Source organism: Haliotis asinina, chromosome 10, assembly GCF_037392515.1.
Source record: "Haliotis asinina isolate JCU_RB_2024 chromosome 10, JCU_Hal_asi_v2, whole genome shotgun sequence".
Lineage (NCBI taxonomy): Eukaryota > Metazoa > Mollusca > Gastropoda > Lepetellida > Haliotidae > Haliotis > Haliotis asinina.
In genome coordinates, this window is record NC_090289.1 from 3,744,129 (window position 1) to 3,763,860 (window position 19,732).

General features: G+C 39.4%; 1 pseudogene; it reads left to right on the top strand.

The window, feature by feature from the left end:
- Nucleotides 1-4,953: 4,953 nt before the first annotated feature.
- Nucleotides 4,954-13,209, top strand: LOC137297822 (uncharacterized; annotated as a pseudogene).
- The last annotated feature ends 6,523 nt before the right edge of the window (nt 13,210-19,732 follow it).

Below are 19,732 nucleotides of genomic sequence, written 5' to 3' on the forward strand. Positions count from 1 at the left end.
GCCTAGCCCTGTGAATGGCCTATATATGTATGACATTGCACAACTTTGATTTTGATTGTAAATGTCGGTCTTGGCTCAATTATTCATCGATATGTTCTGATCTTGAATCGTATTTTTGACGTTCTGAACTGTGCCTAGTGTCTTATGCCCACAATCATGGTGGCTCATGGGCCAATCTGGTAGACTAATTATTTATAATTCTTCTGCTGGAGTAAATCATCCGGGTATCCTTAGTGCTGCAAGTTGGAGACCCACTTGCTTTTAGCATTGTCCTTGTGATACTCCCTGGTGGGTGGGGAGCTCGGATGATGAACCGTATTATACTAACCATGGCTTATGAAATCCCACCAAAGAAAACAAAACGTCCACTTGATATTGACCCTGTTGATACTGACCACAGAGCGTCTGCATCGATTGAGTATTGCCACGTTTCCTTGTAATTGAAACTCCTGACAAGAAACCATTACAGTTGAAACCTTTTGCAGTATCTAAGGATATTCAAGGTATTGTTGGGGATGTTAAAAACATTAGACGCTTACGTTCGGGTGCACTGCTAGTTGAATGCGGGAAAAAACAGCAAGCAACCAATCTGATGAGTATTAAATCTTTCGTGGGCATTCCGGTCACGGTCTCTGCTCACAAAACCCTAAACACAAGTAAAGGTATTGTCAGAGATCGTGATCGACTGTTTGCTGATATGTCAAAACTTGACATAGCATCCAAAATGAAAGATATCAAGGTCTGCTTTATGTCAAGCGTTTTTCAACCCGGAAAAATAATGAAACTATCCAAACAAACACGTATCTGTTTTCCTTCTCGTCTCCAAATGCTCCTAAGTCAGTAGAGGCAGGTTACTGTAACATCCAAGTTGAAACATAGATCCACAATCCGCTCAGGTGTTTTAAATGTTAGAAATATGGACACGGAGTATCTACCTCAACATTGTCAGTTGTGTGTGCTCACTGTGGTGAGAAGGCACACACAACAGAAGATTGTGACAGTGATTTTAGGAAAATGCACAAAATGCTCCCTTGCGACCCTTCATCTTCTTCGAAACAGTGTCCAATTTGGAGAGAGCAAATGGCGATTAACAGAATAAAGTTTACCCAAAATATCTCTTTTTCTGAAGCAAAGAAACTGGTGAAGAGATCTGATCTTCCAGAAAGTTATGCTACAGTAGCAAACACATCATCTGTGTACAGCTCTAAAAAACAAAATCATCCACAAGCTACCAAACTACCTTGACTTGGGTCAATTGCGACTCTCCACAGACGTTATACCCTGCTAGATCATCACACACTGAGGAATCACTTCCTAGTACATCCAAGTCTTCTTCTGATCACAAATCATCATCATCTCAGTCACACTCAAAGTCTCAATCGACAGCTGATAGTCATCAAACATAAAAGTAAACCGAAGCCTAAGCCTGATGCTTCAAAACAACAAAGTGGCAGAGGTCCTAAAGGGTCACAAAATAAAATTCCATTGTTCAATAAATATGGGTCTCTTGAGGAGACATGGACGTTTCTGAAAACGTCCATTCTAGGGCACATAGCTTGTCGCCCTCCAAAAGAGTGCGGGGTAGATCCCCAATAAGTCCCCCCAAAAGATAGTTTATTCTAATAATATTGTACAGTGGAACTGCAGAGGACTGAGGACTAATTTACATGAATTACAGCTATGAGTCCACGATTTTGCATCTTCAACGATATGTCTCCAAGAGACATATTTAAAAGAGATACATTTGGCCTTCGTCATTTTAATGCATATCGTTGTTTTTCACCTCCGGGTGATAGGGCCACTGGCGGATCATCCATTCTAGTCAGACAAAACGTTATTCAAAGCCCTGTTTCACTTAATACTACTATGCAGGCTGTTGCAGTGAGAATTACGTTACATGTAGCGTTTACACTATGCTCTCTCTATATTTCGGTCGTCTTCGACGTTTTCCAAAACTGATCTTCAAGCTCTATATGACCAACTCCTACAGCCCTGTATTATAATGGGAGATTTAAATGGGTACAACCCACTCTGGGGTAGTGTAACTACAAACACTAAAGGTAAATTGTTGGAGGACTTTTGTTCTGACAATGATTTATGTATTTATAATGATGGTTCCAACACATATTTACACCCTGGTACTGGGACCTATTCTGCTCTCGACCTATCACTTACAACTTCAGAGCTACTAAATGAATTTGAATGGTCAGCCCACGATGACCTCTGTGGAAGTGGCCATTTTCCTACTATACTAAAATCTGTACCTCCATCTGATGTTCCTCCATCATCAAGGCGGAATTTTAAAAAAGGCTATCCGGGCTTTATATGAAACACTGTGTGCTGTAAAACTTAAACCTGAACTTTTTATTGACGTTCCTGATGCTATTAAATGCCTTTCTGATGAACTGAATTCCATAGCTGATGAGTGTATACCAAATTCCTCTGCAGTTCCACATATTCGAAAACCATGGTTCAACGATGACTGCAAACAAGCTAGGAAGGCAAAAAAAGCAGAACATTATTTCCGACGCCATCCGATGGTTCATAATTTTAATAAATGTAAAATTTTAAATGCTAAAGCGCGGCGAACCTTCAAACAGAACAAACGCCAGTCTTGGCAAAATTATGTATCTAAAATATATTCTCGGACACCCATGTCCAAGGTATGAAACATGGTGCAGAAAATTAAAGGTAAAGGTACTAAATCTAGTGTCCACCATCTGAAACATGTAGATCAACTGCTTAGTGATAAATCAGATATTGCTAATAAACTGAGTGAAACCCTCGCTAAACACTCTTCCTCTTCGAATTATGTACCTAAATTCCAGCAGTATCAAAGACAACAAGAAAAAAGAACTCACACACCTTTGGTACAAGAATTCCTGAATTTGCTGCTCCACTGATCACACGTTAGTGAACAGTAGGTTTGTAAGTTTGTTGTCCAAGATTCTTTCAAACATTATAATTTTATCACTTTGTTGAAAAAGAATAACCTTGCTTAAAAACGTTCGACGTGACTCTAACCTTACATCCAAAATACTTGGAGGGCAGGTATCATTATCTGGCTTTTTTCTTGGGGATAATTCCAATCGGCCTACATATCGACTCAAATCACGGAGTCTTCCTTAATCACAGCTGTTGATGGAGGCAAACTACGAGATGGCTGAAACGTTCTTAGTCTGAGTGGTTTTTCCCCACCAGGTAGAGACAGGTGTTTGCCACCAATGAGGACAATCATTTAGTGAATCATAGACAAGAGAACTACAAACGTACTAATAGTCTTATCTCAACTACAGCTCTTTTGGTAAACCTACCCTCTGAAATCATCAGAAATGGACAAAACTGAATAAAGGGCAGTCATCAAGTACTTGCAAAAGAAAGGGATGTCCCCAACACAGATATGTTGAAAGCAGAAGTTGGACTGTTCTGTTAGAAAACATCCAATCACTAACCTCATTGGTCCTCTGTGGATCTGTACTTGGTCTGCTTCTTTTCATAGCATTTAACTGTAAACAGTTAACTGTAAACATGGTATTTTCCATCATTTGTTTGTAGATGACACCCAACTTCAGAACAACTCAGCTCAACGAAGGACTTTGACACAGGTCTTCAGAAAATCAAAGACTGTACTAAGCATGTGATCGTCTGTTCTGACCCGCTCCTCCGGAACTATCTAACTATCTACAGACAAATGCATTGTGTTATAAAACTATAAAAACCTAATACAGTCTGAGAGAACATAACTTCAATAATCATCAAAAGGTAAAATTTCACCAATATGAACTGACGTACAAAGTAAACATATGATTTCTGTTACCTTCTCTACCCGTGCAGACTGACTATCGCGGGCGCACCTTTAGTTAGATCAATAAACCTGTTCATGCAAGGGTGTCGTTTCATTCAATTATGTGGAAAGAAGTAGGCGATATTGTGGGCACAGGTCATTAATACCATGTTTGCCATCTACGTGATCAGCCGTGCAAAATTCACACGCAGAATGGAACCTACTTCTCCGCTTCTATACAACTGGATCTCTGCATTTCTAAAACAGACAATATTACATATCGTTTTTGGTTTCAACAAAATCAGTTAATTGTTTATAGGTGGACGTTGCATGGCAGGAGTTCTGCTGTGTAGCATGCGGTATCACTTACATATTTAACTATAGAACTTGAATTACTCATCCAATATTACATAAAACATTCCGGTTATCTAAAGGTGTCACATTTGTTTTAAAACACGCTAGGAAACTGTGCTATATCTTCGAAACACCTGTTACGTTTCCCCAGCATTACGTAACTCTGTGGTAGCCAGCAGGTGGGTTATACATACTATTTCTGACTTAAATACATGCTAAATGTGTTGCAGTGTAATTCCTCGGGGAATAGTTGGGCTAAATGAATAAATCAAATATTCTGGTGAAGACCCGAGATCAGTTTCCTCCACACGTTCATATTTTTTTCTACATGACAGGAGCATGTACATTATGTCTTAGTGAGGTGATTCAATCGGGGAAACTGTGAGCAGCGACCCATTCATCCAATGTCACGCTATCATCCAAGTCGCAGAGTCTCATCAGCTGGTTCATTAGTCCTGCAGGCCTCCACTCTACCACTTCAAATCGTGAAATAATCAGTCTAAATTATCTTACAAATGAGTAGGGTAGGAGAAAATCAATAAATTGCATGTGATTCCTGGCAGTTTAATGGCTACCAGGCAATATATTTTCTATCTCTATAATTCTGATAAATTCGGCCATGCCTACCTGTCAGTTTACGCCTCTGTTATAGCAACTATTGAAATATAAAACCGTATTTTCAGTGTGTAAACCACATTTTCCGTGTATACTTCCATAGTAATCAAATGATGTTAAACATCGGCGTGATTATTAGTATAAATAGTTTAAGTCATTAGTCATTAATTGAACATCATTGCATCAGTTGCAGAAGAAGGATGCGGCCCCTCACATGTGCTGTTGTCCTTGTACTGATTATTGGGGGCCGATGTCAGGAAAATCAGACGCGAGGTGGTTTGAGTTTTTATAACATCAATTCAGTTGTAAATGGGCGCCAGATCTTCGCATTACAGTAATTGTAGACCTTGCAACTTTCAAGAAAACTAGTTCAGGTTGAACACACTATGAAGTTAGGTGTACAGAACAAAGCTTATTCACCTGCATACTACAGGTTGCAACTCTGTTTTGTGATTAGTATACGTTTTATTACAGCGAACGCTAATACGCTGCTTTGAACATCTCCACATCACATTAGTACATGCATACAATGTAAATAGTTTAATGTGATCAAATACTTAAACCTCGACACTTCTGTTCAGTAAAGTGCAGTACCACGAACTGTGGCGTCCATGAGATATGTGTCAGCGTTCCGGCTGGTGAGCGATGTGAGGGCATGTTTGGTTACACCAAGATGAACGGGAACATATTCTGCCAACGTACGTCAGCTTAAAAATGACAGAGTAATCCTTTGTTAACCGTTCATTTAACTTTTCTAAAGTTTTCAGTAACATTTCAGCTTCAAACTCTCAGTTGTGTATACAGTTCCTAAACTGCCAATCGGGTATGAAAGTAGTCATACCATAAGGTACGTCAGATTATAGCAGCGCGGATTCCTTTTGTTTTGCTGCAGCGTCATTCACTGAGCGGCCTTTCTACAAGATCATTCGAATAAACCGTTTAAAAGGTAAACTGGTACTCCACTAAGTATTAGATGGGTGAGTGTGTTATAGCCACTCCTAAAGTCATTTAACTTATATTATCAGCAGTCCTAGGTTATACAGATCATAGACTTGCAGGCAGAACTACAAACCTACAGTTTGGCTATGAACACGATCGCATGTAGTCGACCCCGTCCACTTGGTCAACCAGCTAAGGATGTATACAGCCTATTCTGTCCTAGACTGTGGATTAATTGAGTTACAGTAAAGGCCGGGCGGGACAACTTAGGAATGGCCAGCTAGTCCTAACTTGACACACAGAAGGAAGCAAGCTAGCTACAAAGACATATTTTATATCATTGGAAAGATCTCGAGAAATTTCGGGCAGAATTTTTTTTTTATGTCCCTGTCAGAATTATCTTAATCTATAAGAAAGTATAAGTAATGATACTGTTGCGTGAGTGGTAGTTTCATGTTTATTCCAAGTAATAAGCACTTAGCGTGATCAACTGATCTGATATTTTTGTTTCGCTACCAGAATCATCTTAGTTGAATAAGATTAAACACAATCGTTATATAATTTAATATAGATTTTTCTTTAAATAATGTCGGTTTCCCTGTTTAAAGCCTAATAGTACTAGACAACCGAGTATTTTACAGTGTGAATTTAACCGTATTTCATTATAGCTTTTACAATTTAAAAGGCTTATGCATTATTCCCATCCGTTTCATTATAACACAGCTGTAACTTCTTAGTGGATTCACGTCGTGCAAGATTAATTTAACAGTATTGGGGTGTATTTTCTAATCCTAATAAGCCTGCATTGTTTTTGTATGCGATATGGGTTGAAGGCGAATAGAGACGAAACCGGACATATACTACATACATACAATAATAACAATGTAAGACGTGTAAGCCATAATTTGACTTCATCAACATGCCCGAAAAGACCAGCGTACCAGATGAGATGATAAACAATACCTATGCGACAATGCATCAGTGTTCAAAGTGTCAATACCCGCGAAAATGTAATTGCCTCGTTGAAACAATGATTTACGCCGAAGTGGCCACCGAGTTTTCACACCTGTTAACTGGTGGTTTATCAGATTGTCTCTATAAGCGGTCATCGTTCCGGTTCGATTGTCCATGAGTGGTTAATAACTGCGCCAGCCAGAGAGCGGCCACTCGGGGAATACACCGAAACAATGCCAAGATTTAAGATAATTCTGACAGGGACATAAAAAAATTCTGCCAGAAATTTCAGCAGGAAAACAATTTCGCCAGAAATTTCTGTAGAAAAACAATCTGCCAGAAATTTCTGCAGAAATGCATTTTCAGAGCCAATTTGTGAGCTTATTAACACGTGAACACACTGGCAAATGAACTTTTCGTGTTCATCTCCTCGAGATCTTCCAATGATATAAAATATGTCTTTGTAGCTTGCTTCCTTCTGTATGTCAAGTTAGGACGCGCTGGCCATGCCTAAGTTGTCCCGCCCGGCCTTACCGTACATAAACCCTCCACATCAATACCTATATTCTCTTATGCTTGGTATCACATAAAAGTGTATGTATGTATGTAATTGCCACGTAAATGAAACCATGTTGTATCAACACCATCTCTTAAGCTTGTTTCATTAAAGTTGTTCTTGTTGTGTGTTCCATTTATTTTCCTTAGGAGTTTTACATGAAATTTTCGAGGGTGATATAAAGTTGAATCCCGATCAAAAGCGAGCAATCGACGTGTACAAAGACCTTTTCGAGTGGAGAATCCTTGGCAAAAGAAACGGACCATCCTTTACTACCGGCATCGACACAAACTTAACTGACACCTTGCCTGACATCCCTATTCAGTACTGTCGTCTTCCTGTGCCTGTTGCATTCACACCTGATATTCCAGGTAAGATCGGTTACCTTTGCATACACCAGCAATAACAATCTTTATTCACGTCTTGATGTCATTCCAGGACTTCAGTTTCTTTGGTTGTAATGTTAAAAGTACCACGACATTGCTAGAAGGCAATCTAAGTATATCACGTCTTGATGTCATTCCAGGACTTCAGTTTGTTTGGTTGTAATGTTAAAAGTACCACGACATTGCTAGAAGACAATCTAAGTATATCACGTCTTGATGTCATTCCAGGACTTCAGTTTGTTTGGTTGTAATGTTAAAAGTACCACGACATTGCTAGAAGGCAATCTAAGTATATCACGTCTTGATGTCATTCCAGGACTTCAGTTTGTTTGGTTGTAATGTTAAAAGTACCACGACATTGCTAGAAGGCAATCTAAGTATATCACGTCTTGATGTCATTCCAGGACTTCAGTTTGTTTGGTTGTAATGTTAAAAGTACCACGACATTGCTAGAAGACAATCTAAGTATATCACGTCTTGATGTCATTCCAGGACTTCAGTTTGTTTGGTTGTAATGTAAAAAAAGTACCACGACATTGCTAGAAGACTATCTAAGTATATCACGTCTTGATGTCATTCCAGGACTTCAGTTTGTTTGGTTGTAATGTCAAAAGTACCACGACATTGCTAGAAGGCAATCTAAGTATATCACGTCTTGATGTCATTCCAGGACTTCAGTTTGTTTGGTTGTAATGTCAAAAGTACCACGACATTGCTAGAAGACAATCTAAGTATATCACGTCTTGATGTCATTCCAGGACTTCAGTTTGTTTGGTTGTAATGTCAAAAGTACCACGACATTGCTAGAAGACAATCTAAGTATATCACGTCTTGATGTCATTCCAGGACTTCAGTTTGTTTGGTTGTAATGTTAAAAGTACCACGACATTGCTAGAAGACAATCTAAGTATATCACGTCTTGATGTCATTCCAGGACTTCAGTTTGTTTGGTTGTAATGTTAAATGTACCACGACATTGCTAGAAGGCAATCTAAGTATATCACGTCTTGATGTCATTCCAGGACTTCAGTTTGTTTGGTTGTAATGTCAAAAGTACCACGACATTGCTAGAAGACAATCTAAGTATATCACGTCTTGATGTCATTCCAGGACTTCAGTTTGTTTGGTTGTAATGTCAAAAGTACCACGACATTGCTAGAAGACAATCTAAGTATATCACGTCTTGATGTCATTCCAGGACTTCAGTTTGTTTGGTTGTAATGTTAAAAGTACCACGACATTGCTAGAAGACAATCTAAGTATATCACGTCTTGATGTCATTCCAGGACTTCAGTTTGTTTGGTTGTAATGTTAAATGTACCACGACATTGCTAGAAGGCAATCTAAGTATATCACGTCTTGATGTCATTCCAGGACTTCAGTTTGTTTGGTTGTAATGTTAAAAGTACCACGACATTGCTAGAAGACAATCTAAGTATATCACGTCTTGATGTCATTCCAGGACTTCAGTTTGTTTGGTTGTAATGTTAAAAGTACCACGACATTGCTAGAAGACAATCTAAGTATATCACGTCTTGATGTCATTCCAGGACTTCAGTTTGTTTGGTTGTAATGTTAAAAGTACCACGACATTGCTAGAAGGCAGTCTAAGTATATCACGTCCACGTCGTCCATAGTGTTATTACATTCTCCTCCTCTTCTAATGAATCGCTTCAAGGACTCATTTCAGATTTCATGTGTATGCAGTCAAAGCTGCATATTAAACATGGCCGAATCTGAAACATGTTTGTTCTCACCAAAGAATGAAACTTGACTGCGATTTTTGATATGATCGACACGGTATCCATGTTGGAAAAGCTATTTTCACTTACTGTTGCTCCTGTTAGATAACTATTCCTTTATCGCCTGCAGAATATCCCTGGTACCGCTCATGTCTGTTTCAAGCACAGATCACAAGGACTTTCAACACATCATCCGTTTTTTTGTAATATCCCAAATTTTGACAACAGAAGCGACGACCATGTCCTCTCAGAGTCAAGCAGATTTCACACCATTAAAAAAGAGAAACTAGAATTAGCGTAAACAAAGTCTGTCACAGTCAGCTGCATATTTAACAAACCAACACAAAATGTTTGTAATTGTTCTCAAAACCAAACCCGAAACCACTTCAACAATACAACATTAATTGTTTAAAAAACATTTGGTAAAACTGTCATATTAAATAACGCCGGGTCAGTATATGTCAGCTGTGTCAGAAATCTGCCCCAAACACATATCACTAATTTGACGTTTGGTTTCACAAAAACCTTCTTAAAATACACTTACATTCAGCTTTGAACTCCATACCTCCATAACATCAGTGCAAAGTCTAAAAAATGCACCACCAATCCATAACACTTATTGGTTTAAAGTGACAGACAGCCGAACCATGAACTCCTCTTATATGCTGTGTATTGTTTTTTGTATAGGATGTTACATTACAGAAATGCAGCACATATTCTGAAAGAGAGAGAAAGATGTCAGAGTCATACTATGCAACCATGCAGCTCTCAACACTAGTGAGTGACTGAGTGAGTTTGGCTTTACGCCGCTTTTAGCAATATTCCAGCGATATCACAGCGGGGGACATCAGAAAATGGGCCTCACACATTGTACCCATGTGGGGAATCGAACCCGGGTCTTCGGCGTGACGAGCGAACGTTTAACCACAAGGCTATCCCATCGCCCCCTCTCAACACTAACTGAAGCGTACGTAAATATACATGGAGAACTGCCATTACCATAATACCTATATTTATACTCGATGCAATGACCTAGATTTACACTCTTCAACTCTGGAAATGCTTATATACTTTGAACATAAACAGCAATAATATCGATCCGCTTAAAGTAACCTAAAACACATAAAACATTTTTAAGGAAAATACTGTCATGTGGGCAACACCAGCTGGTTCGCTAATTATACTTGGAGGAGTTCTACTTCACAAACAAGAGTGATAGGTAATTTCAATAAACTGACAACAAAATATCCGTAAGATAATGTCACGCTTCTCAGTAAAGTACAGTAAAAGTAGCATACACTTGAGTATATAATCCAAAGGTTAGCGCGCTTTTGAGGATAAAGCTATGTGTAACATGATAAAATGGTCACGATAAATTATCCTATGACATTGCAACTTGGACTCATCCAAAGTTTACAAGGGGCTGATACAAATTTCATCACATTAACTACACTTGTGTGTGATCATTACAACATTTATCAGAAAACATGTAAATATCATGTTATATACCCGAAGCTTTCATTTCATGGCGGCAATAAACTCAACGTTCAGTTCCCCACGAGATCGAAACCGGAAGTTCCATCTAAATAGTAGAGAAAAAGGGAGTTATCAGATTATGTGACGCTCGGTTATGGTGAGCTCATCTAATTTCAAACACCTGGCATCTTCGTTGCCTTATAAAGACATGTTCACCTTAGAGTCAAGCTTTTTTAAATGCTATGTTTCTTAGTTTTCATTCATTAAAACAAGTCATCAATGTGTGCTGGCTGAAGTTTGATTACTCTTAGTGCTCTTGGTAATTGTCCTCTACGTCTTAGTCATGAACAAATACCATCGAGTGTAACCATAGGATAAAACAGACAAAGGTTGCTCTGACCAATATTACACTTACGTAGTCGGTTACGATGCATGTTACACGGCTAGGTAAGGTGTGTTGGTTATAGTTATATCAATCAGTTTTTTTTATAAATAACTTACACGTATACTATTCTTTCTTGGAAATGTTTTGATTTCTGTGTATTTTTAGATTCAACTAAGAGTTTTCTCTATGGACATCGACGGTCACGCATTCCTCCGTCCCTACAATGATGGCGACATTGATTACATAATGGTCCCGGGTAAGAACTGACCAGAAAGAATTATTTTATTATTTTCATGCAAACACAAACAATCATAAAATGATATTCCGTGTATGGTATTTAGACTGCAACTTTGACAACTCGCAACATATGGAATCGATTACGACAGTACTGCATCTGCCAATGATCAGCAATATTTCATATTTATTTCATAAACATATAACACCATCTACTCCAGGTGTTGGTACTGTGTTGGTCAACAAGGGGGAATGCAGGAAGTGGCAGTTTACGATGGCTGCGATGATATAGCTACTAAAGCGCATCTGTTCTTCCACGCACGTGGGATGTGGCATGAACAAAACAGAGCTGATCGCGATGAGTATATTACACTACATCCTCTCAACATGGAGATACTACATTATGTGGCTGATGAAACGTCCCTACACACGCCTGAATATATTCAATAGCCGTTTCTTTAAGTGTTCTAACACGTGTTCTCACAATTTTTTGAGACATTCGAAATTGCATCTGGTCTAAACAGTATTTATTAAAAAATACATTGGAGTCACAATGTAGAAAGAACAAACAGGCCAAACTAGGCCCATGTTAATGCCACTCCCGTAAATGCCATCTTCAGTAAACACAAATACATAAAAATTGAACCCCCTATGTCACCATGAAAAGTTTACTATTTATGTTTGCCTACTCTAAAAATGGCGAACCTATCTTTTCTCCTGTGGAGAGATCCATGCGGACAAGATTTTGAACATGACATAGATGTGCTTGTGTGCATATATGCTTCTCATTGTACGTGTCTCAACACAAAGTTGCACTCGTTCAGCAAGGCATATTACCATCTGATATATTGTAATGGCCGTGATCCCTGAGGGCTGCGTAGAAAGAGATGATTATCGTTCTCATTGTGTTTTAACAGAAAGTGACAGGGAAAGCAGCACTGGGCTAAAATACCTCACATAACATCAATAAACAGAGCACTTACATAGCGGTTGGAGTTAAAAAGGTTATCTGAAATCAAGGTTACATCGGTCCATATCTTACCTATTACAATGATGTGCACATTAACAAAATGAGTAGTATTTCACCGTGCTGCATTTAAATGAGACAGGGGAGTTGGATATTCTTTGCTACTTTGCGGCTAACTGATTATGCTTCAGATAAACCGGAATACCACGTTGACTGTTTTCCACCATCATCCGTGGTTCAGATGGAGAATGGTAGGTCGAAAACCATTGGCGAGTTGATGATCGTTGACACAGTGATGGTTATGGGCGAGGATGGCCGGGTTTCCTACAGCGACGTCAACCTGATGATGCATAAACTGGACCACACACCCGTCGAGTATATGCTGCTTCAAACTGAAGATGGCTTCACACTGAAAATGACCAAGGAACATGTGGTTTTTGTGACCTCAGTTTGAAGCTTTTCAGCAGTGACCCGGATGGCGTCAAAGGTTGAGATCGGCGATTATCCATTCCGCCCGGAGCTGACGAATGGGTCGTTTGTTCCTGTGAAAGTGACAGCAATTAGAAAACAAGTCATAACAGGAGCATATGCTCCGACGACTCTGGAAGGGAACATTGTCGTGGACGGGCACCTTGCGTCATGCTATGTGTTTGTGGAAGATCAGAGTCTGGCGCATCGCCTTTTTCTTCCGTGGCGGATCGGGTACCACGTTTACAACACCTTATTTGGAAAATCAGTCCACGAGCCGGCCCCAGGCTTTCATTGGTCACTGAACGCCTTTGTGTCTCTCTACTGTCGCATTGCTGACGACATATGAGCTGAGGTACGTATTCGATAAAAAATAAAAACATACAGGATCACACAAGCATTTGCTTGTTGTTCACATTTAACCCTCTATATTGACGTTATGCTACTGTAATATTTCGGCTGTTGATTATAAATCGGAAATACACTGCAGAAGATGCCTATACATTTATGGAAAAGGAATGTCAATATTCCTAGATGAAAGACTCATGTTAGTATAATTGTTTCTAACAAAGCTGAATTACCAAACTTGTATCAAATTTTAAAGCATTCACCAACTAATATTGCATCACAATCCCCACTGATGTTATTGCTATGATGACCTCATTCTGTGTGCATCAGGCATCCGTGAACGGTCACCTCCTTGTGGTGGGTGCTGGGTAACGACAAGAGCCGTTCACCCCCGCTGTGGACCCGGGGGCATATTTGGTCCACCGTCCACCATTTTGCCGTGGGTTGCGGCCCTGTGTCGGTGGAGGAAGGGATCCTGGTGGTTGAGGGCAATAGGGGCTTGGAACCGAGTTCCTGTTGCCTAACACACCACTTTGGCCCTGACTTCACCTAGACGGGTGATAGAACTGGCCCGGTTCTATCAATCGGCTGATCACGCCAAGCCCTGCGCATAGTTGAAATGTTTGCACATGTATCTCATTATTGGGTCTTGGTTACTTTTATTATCAATGTTCAAATTATTATCATATCAAATTGCCTTGAGTCCTATGCCAGAAGGCGGTGGCTCACGGGCCAATCTGGTGATTTTGACCGCTGAATTCTGTATGTTTCTAAGTTACTGTTATGGCCAGAACCAGCCTGATAGTAAACAAATATAGCTATTCATGTCATCCTTGCTGGAGTATATCAACCTTGTATCCTTGGTGTTTACATCTTGGATATCTGATGTAATTTAACACTGTCCTTGTTGACACTCCGTGGTGGGTGAGGAGCAGGGTTGATGAATGTACGTTCTTTCACCATGGCTTACAATCAATCTGGTTCAAAAAGGAGACATTTAGAATCAAGTTCGTCTGCTGAGAGTAGTCTAAATGTTGTTTCCTGGGCTCGATTCCTGGTGATCGGGGCAAAAGACCATCTTCCTATTAGACTAAATCCATTTGCCATATCAAAAGCTATTCATGGTGGTTGTGGTGAAGTTAAAAATGTCACACGACTTCGTTCTGGTGCCCTTCTCGTAGAATGTGTGAAGAAACAACAGTCCATAAACCTGTTGTCAATCCATAAATTTGCCAATGTTGACGTTATGTTTCGGAACACCGGACACTTAATTCCTGCAGAGCCGCTCCTTGTCTGACATGTCAGAACAAGAAATTGCAGCGGAGCTAAAAAAATCAAGGACAAATACATATCTGTTCACTTTTCTAAATTGCCAGAATCTGTCAAAACTGGGTATGTAAACATCGGAGTGGAGGTGTATGTCCCCAATCCACTTAGGTGTTTTAAATGCCAAACGTCTGGCCATGGTTATAAGACCTGTACGCGCTCTATCGTTTGTCAACGTTGTGGTGAGAACCACGAGAATCCTGACTGCCAACAGGCCATGAAATGTATCAGTTGTGATGGCCAGCATATGGCATCCTCTAAACTCTGTTCTGTTTAGCAAAGTGAATCGAGAATTCTTAGATTAAAGTGCCAAAAAATATCACATTTGGAGAAGCAAGAAAACTCTCAATCGGATACTCCACCTTCACGTACATATTGTGCTGTTGCTTCCACAACACGTCAAACTTCATCTGTGTCATGTCAGACTGATGGGTCAAATCTGTTCAGCCCCTGTCAGTTGCTCCAGTCATTGAGCTTGACCTAACGACGACATCAGCTTCCACGCCAGCCTTAACATCATGCGCAAAGAGTCAGACACAATCATTACCCGTCTCTGATCAATCATCCACATCGCGTCTTGCAAAAGAAAAGAAAGAAAAGAGAAAGTTCAATGCAAAACAGCCCCTCGGGAATCTCACTCTCTCAGAGGTACCTGTCCAGAACTCCTCTAGTACTCTGGACATGGAAGTTACTCCATCATCACAGAGTTCTGTGAAGAGTGCTTCGTCGTCACGTTTGAATGATAATAATTTTAATGAGGTACCTTCAGCATTATGCCTACAAGAGACGTATCTTAAATGTACTGATACATTTAATTTACGACAGTACACATGTCACCACTCATTTTCTCCTCCAGGTGACAAAGCAACAGGGGATGCTTCTATATTATTCAGAAATAATGTCATTCATAGTAACGTTCAACTAAATACTAACCTTCAAGCCATAGCTATCCGCATTACTTTGCACATTGCATTTACCTTGTGATCTCTGTACATTCCACCTTCATATGCTCTTCAACAACCTGATCTCCAGAATCGATCTTAGGAACTACCTAAGCCTTGTATCATCATGGGCGATTTGAACGGGCACAACCCTCTATGGGGCAGTACAAGTACAAGCAATAAAGGTAAGGTAATTGAAAATCTTGTTTCTGACAAAAATGTGTGTGTATTTAATGATGAATCAACCACATATTTGCACCCTGCTACAGGAACGTACTCTTCACTTGATCTGTCCCTCGCAGATGCGGAGGTTTTTAACGAGTTTGAATGGTCTGTCCATGAGGACCTTTGTGGAAGCGATCACTTCCCTACTGTCCTGAAAGCTGTCAAACCGGATGATGAGCCACCTTCATCACGGTTAAATTTCTCCAAGGCCAGCTGGTCCTTATTTGAAACAATGTGTGTGGAGAAAATAAAACCTGACAATTTTAATAATGCATCAGATCAAATACAGCTGTTTTCCGAGCTTTTGAATGAAATAGCTGAACAAACAATTAATAAGTCCTCTGCAAATCCTCATATTCGTAAACCATGGTTTACTAATGAATGTAAAGAGGCCAGAAAAAGTAGAAAGAAACCTGAAAAATATTTTCGCCGACATGCTACAGTTCACAAATTTGATAAAGTAAACGTTTTAAATGCCAAGGCTAGGCGCACATTTAAACAAAATAAGCGTCAGTCTTGGCAAAATTATGTTTCCAAAATATCTTCACGGACACCGATTTCAAAGGCGTGGAACATGATTCAACGAATAAAAGGCAAAGGTTCCACATCTACTGTTCACCATGTGAAGGATGGTGGCAGTGTGTTACCTGATAAGTCTGATATTGCCAATAAGATTGGTGAAACTCTCGCGAAACATTCTTCGTCGTCAAATTATGTCTCAGAATTTCAAAACTATCAGAAACAACAGGAGAAGAGGAGAATCAATTTTAACTCAGACAATGGCGAAGACTATAATGAATTATTTTCATTGCATGAGCTTCAGACCGCTCTTGGGCAAGCTCATAAGACAGCAACAGGAGCTGATAATATTCACTGTTAGCTCTTAAAGCATTTACCTAAATCGTGTCTGGCAACACTTCTAAATATTTTTTATCATATATGGACTTCAGGGAATTCCCCGACTTCGTGGCCTAATGCCAGTGTAGTTCCCATTCCAAAACCTGGCCGGGATCATACTGATCCATCCAATTACAGACCAATCTCTCTAACGAGTTGTGTCTGTAAAACCATGGAACGAATGGTAAACAATAGATTAACATGGTATCTTGAAACCAATAACCTTATAACAAATATTCAATGTGGTTTCAGGAAAAATCGCAGTACCTTTGATCATTTGGTACGTTTAGAATCATTTGTTAAAAACGCAGTAGTAAATAAACAACATGCCGTATCAATATTCTTTGATCTCGAGAAAGCGTATGATACCACCTGGAAGCATGGCATTTTGAAGGATTTACGTGATTTAGGTTTGAGGGGTTGTTTACCTCTTTTTATATCACAGTTTTTATCGGACAGGCAATTTCAAGTCCGAGTGGGTTCAACCGTGTCTGATCATTATTATCAAGATCAGGGCGTTACACAAGGCAGTGTTTTATCTGTCACATTGTTTAGCATTACGATCAACAGTCTATCTAAGGTTTTAAACGATTCAATTGACGGGTCATTATTTGTGGGTGATTGTAATATTTCTTGTCGCATACTGTTGAACGTCAACTTCAGTTGTGTCTAAACAAAATACATAAATGGTGTCTTGAAAACGGCCAAAACTAATTGCATACATTTTTGCCGTAAATACAAGCCACATAAAGACCCTGAACTATTTTTAAATGGGGCACCTATTAAAATTGTAAAGGAGGCCAAGTTCCTGGGTCTTATTTTTGACTCCCACTTGACTTTTTTGCCGCATATTAAATCCCTTAAAGCCAAATGCCTGAAAGCTCTTGATTTGCTAAAGGTTATTTCTAATTCAAAGTGGGGAGGGCATCAAGCTACCCTCCTTCAATTATATAGATCACTTGGGCGATCTAAACTTGATTATGGCTCCATCGTTTATGGTGGAGCCTGTGAAAGCAGCCTTAAAATTCTTGATTCTGTCCACCACCAGTGTCTAGGACTTTGTCTTGGATCGTTTAGAACTTCTCCTGTTGACAGTCTCTACGTCGGGGCAAACGAACCATCTCTTACCCAACGCCATATAAAATTAGCTTTACAATATATTACAAACCTGTACTCTAACGATTCTAACCCTGCATATAACTGTGTCTTTAATCCTCTCTATGAGGATTTGTATAACAAAAAGTCTTCTCTTGTTCCGCCTCTTGGACTCACAATTAAGCCATTTATTACTTCTGCTGGCACTGACCTGGAAAACATAGCTCCTTCCCGACTTCTTTCTTCTCCTCCTTGGCAATTGGTCAGGCCACAAGTTGACCTAACATTAACTACATTTAAGAAATCAGACACTAATGAATTACAGTATAAACAAGCATATAATCAATTAAAAAGTAAGTGTAATACTTATAAATCCTTATTTACGGATGGGTCCAAGGACGGTGGCGCAGTAGCTTGTGAAACTGTCATTGGATCCAGGACAATATCTTCTAGAATACCAGACAACAGCTCTATTTTACAGCAGAAGCCAAAGCCATATCAACGGCACTTATATCAAAAAACACCCTAAATATAAGCAGTATGCAACCTTTTCCGACTCTCTTTCTTGCTTTCAGGCTATTAAAAATATTTCTTGTGAACATCCAGTTTTAATTGAAATTATTGAATTGTATAATAATCTTGCCACTGGCCAATACGACATCGTCTTCTGTTGGTTACCCAGCCACGTGGGCATTTCCGGTAACGCAATGGCTGATCTTGCTGCTAAGGCAGCACTCAACAAATCTGTAACACCACTTCTTGTTCCATACTCTGATTATAAAGCTACAATTAGATCGTATATCCGTGATCTGATGCAAAAGAAGTGGGAGACCCAGGTGGGTGTAAATAAATTACATGCAATAAAACCTTATATTGGTTATACCCACTTGGGTTGTCAGTCCACTTTTGAGGAGGTCATTTTGCGGCGATGTCGTATTGGCCATACGAGATATACTCATGAATACCTGCTGAAAGGTGAGGATCCTCCGTTCTGCATCCCTCGTGATGAAAGAATCACAGTCAAGCATATCCTGCTAGACTGTGTTGAGTATTCCATCACAAGGGACCAGTATTTTAATTCACGAACTATGAAGGATCTTTTTAGCAATATTAGTCCTGATTTAATTGTTTCATTTTAAAGGAATTAGATATGTTAACTGAATTGGAAATAGATAAATATTTTATAATTGGACGATTAAATTAGTCAGTGGCTGTACCCTCAAAGGGGGTTGAAGTACCGTAAAATAATTGTCCTCCTGAGGGGGTACGTAAGTCCCAAAACATTTGATGTAAATTTCAGTTTTCCAGCTTTTGAATCGTAGTGTGTTTTTACTTTATGGCTAGATTTGTCTAAATTGCTAACAGCTGAGGGGATGATGTAAATCCAGTTAGAGTCCATGCAGGAAGCAAATGTACTGTAAGTCCCCATGGTCCCTAGAATGGTGATCTACCTTCAGTTGTTGGCAACCTACAGCTCAGTTTTATATTGTACTGTCCTCTATAGATATATTGTTTTATACCTAATCACTAGTTTTACGCTTTACTCTGTGATATTCTAGTTAGTTTTACTGTCATTCGTTGGCGGGTTTTTACAAAGTGTGTGCTATTAATTTATTTGTATTTCTGTAATTAATCGTTCTTGTCACGATATGGCTGCAATATTGCCGATGTGACGTTAAATATTAACTCACTCACTCACTTTGTTTGCATCAATATTTGGTGCTTTATATAAGGCTTTAACAGATTCATCCACATGCATACACTCAGCACACGGAAGAATTCCTACTTATAATGAGAGTGGGACCTCGTGATGTTAGCTTGTGCTAGATGTGTAATATGAAGTGTCAACACCTGAAATCAACTTGCCATTAAATACGAAGTGTATAGTACTAGATCATGGAGACAGGGTCACATGTTTTTATTAGCAGCTAAGATTAAGCAATTAGTCAAAGGAATCAAAATCCCAGTCGGTTGTGACAATGATCATTGATTAAAAAATCATTATTCTCTAATTAAGAAATCTCTCAACTGAGCAACTTT